This window comes from Ranitomeya variabilis, chromosome 4 (genome assembly GCF_051348905.1).
Source record: "Ranitomeya variabilis isolate aRanVar5 chromosome 4, aRanVar5.hap1, whole genome shotgun sequence".
In the NCBI taxonomy this organism is placed as follows: domain Eukaryota; kingdom Metazoa; phylum Chordata; class Amphibia; order Anura; family Dendrobatidae; genus Ranitomeya; species Ranitomeya variabilis.
The window spans coordinates 621,254,666-621,257,282 of record NC_135235.1 but is presented as its reverse complement, the minus strand read 5'-3'; the positions used below and the strand labels follow the sequence as shown (position 1 = coordinate 621,257,282).

At 45.0% G+C, this 2,617-nt stretch overlaps 1 long non-coding RNA gene across 1 annotated transcript; it reads right to left on the bottom strand.

Annotated features, from left to right (window-relative positions):
* Positions 1-736: 736 nt before the first annotated feature.
* On the bottom strand, positions 737-2,259 carry LOC143769260 (uncharacterized). Its single transcript, XR_013214311.1, has 2 exons — positions 2,159-2,259; positions 737-871 (listed from the first exon to the last, which is right to left on the bottom strand). It is a non-coding gene; the product is annotated as an uncharacterized LOC143769260 (long non-coding RNA).
* Positions 2,260-2,617: the final 358 nt, after the last annotated feature.

The following is a 2,617-nucleotide window of genomic DNA, read 5'->3' as shown; positions in this document are numbered from 1 at the left end:
GCCCCAGAGCCCAGCCTGTGCCCCAGAGCCCAGCCTGTGCCCCAGAGCCCAGCCACTGCCCGCAGCACAGCTTGTGCCCCGGAGCCCAGCCTGTGCCCCGGAGCCCAGCCCCTGCCCCGGACACAGAGCCTCCACCCCTGCCCAAGCACAGAGCACCAGCCTGGGATGGGATTTCCTGGAGGCCAACGCACCAGCCTGGACCACCGAAAGGCCCCTGTGACCACTTCTCCACCTGTGGCGAGCCCTTCACTGGTAAGCTGAATTCGGACTGTAAGACGTACCCCCATTTGAAACATTTTTTTTTTTCCTTATCTTTATTATGAAAATTTGGGGTGCGTCTTATCGTCCGGTGCGTCTTATAGTCCGAAAAATACGGTACTTTAGCTGGCTTGTAGCTGGAATCACATAGCTGCCAGTGAGTTGCCTGAAAGACAAGGCATGAGCCTAGTGCATGCACTGCCAGATTATCCAGGACCATTCTACTTTCATCTCCTTTTTCAGGTATGTGACGAGGACATCACATATGAGAATAACCTCATCGGACACCATGGGTACAATAGCATTCTGTAACCTCTGGTCACATGGTCACCTCATCACTAAGGACCTTTATCGGTTTACAGCATACTATATACTGCTGCAAATTAATATTATGTTTACTTTACTCTGCAATGCCTCATGCTGACATGGACTTATTATATTTATATATCACCACTTTAGTATAGAAAAGGGAACAAAACCAAAGCAAACTTCATTTTATTTCGAGAAGCAAACATAATAAAAGTATATTTGTTCTTATTCCTCTGCTTTACAGCAATTGCATGGCTGCCTTTCTCCATCTTCATTATTGCCGCTTTGTGAATCGGTATCCGAGCTGGGGAGAAAAGAAAAATGTGATCAATATTGCCCAGTGCAGCATTCTGCATATGACCTGGTATGGCACCTCGGCGACATTGTCACCTCCTAAAATATTATACATTATATACTATAATCCAAGAGGCTTATAGGCTGTGAGTCAGATCACAATAGTAGAAGATAGCAATGGAGATAAGAGTTGAGGGGTGTACAGAAATATGCTATGTGGAGTTTGTCCATTTTATTTTATAAAAATGTAACGTCTACCCCCTCTGCATAGCAATGTTTTCTACACACCAATTCTTATCTCCTTTGTTACCTGGGAGCTTCTGAGATGTCTGTGCCTGCAATCAGAAAGGTCAAGTGCAGACAACCTGGCTGTGGAGATGTGCAAGTTTTTGTCCAACTGATTGCCTTTTTTTTCCCTTCATTACCTCTCTTACCACCTCCTGCCCCGTCAGTGAACAACTTTAATGTATTCTGTGCTGATAGGCTGTGTACCTTCAGAGCAAAATACATGTATTACTGCCCAAGATGGCTGATCTAGAAGTTGCTCAGTGTTCATTGTCACTTTTTTATTTTTTTTATCAAAGGGTGGCTTTAGTCACCTGAACGACACCACTGCTCAACAAGGCTTCCTGCAGGACCCTCAATGATGTTGGAGATCAACTGATCTCTGAGTGTAAGGGCTTGTTTCCACATGCGAGAATCACGTCCGTGTCTCGCATGTAGAAACCAAGCTCTGGTGTCTGCACTCAGGAGCGGAGCTGTGCGGCTCCATGTGTTCCTATGCGGCCGCACGCTCTGCTCCGGAGTGCAGACACCAGAGCTTGGTTTCTACATGCGAGACACGGACGTGATTCTCGCATGTGGAAACAAGCCCTTAAAGGTCCTGATGTACTGCAGGAAGCCTGGGTCAGCAGTGGCAGCATTCGGGTGTTTAACCCTTTCAATGCTCCGGTAGATGATATGTGGTGAACGGTCATATACCGGAGTACAAACCTCTTCACAGTGCTAATGCACTGTTCCCCAGCCAGTGTGCTAATTAAATATTGGCCGGAGCATGAACTCAGTCGAACAAAACAACCCTGCATGATGTGAGGGACTATCGTTTAGTGTCCGGTGATTGGATGTGCACTATTGGAACGATAGTGGCTCATCACCAACTACTGAGCGACAGTTGCTTAATGGTTGTGTGTAAAGTCGCCTGATGCTAAAATCCCATTGACAATCGAGGTGCTAGATGTGGGTGATAGCATGATAAATCATCCCTTGTAAAAGTACTTTCACAGGACTCTGCACCTACACTTTCATCTGGTTTGCTTCATCCTGTTTTTCCAGGGCATCGATTATTATTGTTAGAATTCTGTACACACGCCGACTTTTGACCTACAGAAAGAGTAATATGATTAAGAGGATGGAGTATTCAATGAGAGAGGAATTTTCTGTTAAGCACCACAATAAAACTTTTGCAGCTAAAGCACAGGGGACTTTGGTACAAAATGTGTTTTGCTTTTTTGTCATTAATGTCTTTAACCCCTTCACGTCGTGGCCCTTTTTCATTTTTGTGTTTTCGTTTTTCACTCCCCTCCTTCCCAGAGCCATAACTTTTTTATTTTTCCGTCAATATGGCCATTTGAGGGCTTATTTTTTGCGGGACGAGTTGTACTTTTGAATGACACCATTGGTTTTACCATGTCTTTTACTAGAAAACAGGAAAAGAATTCCAAGTGCGGTGAAATTGCAAAAAAAGTGCAATCCTACA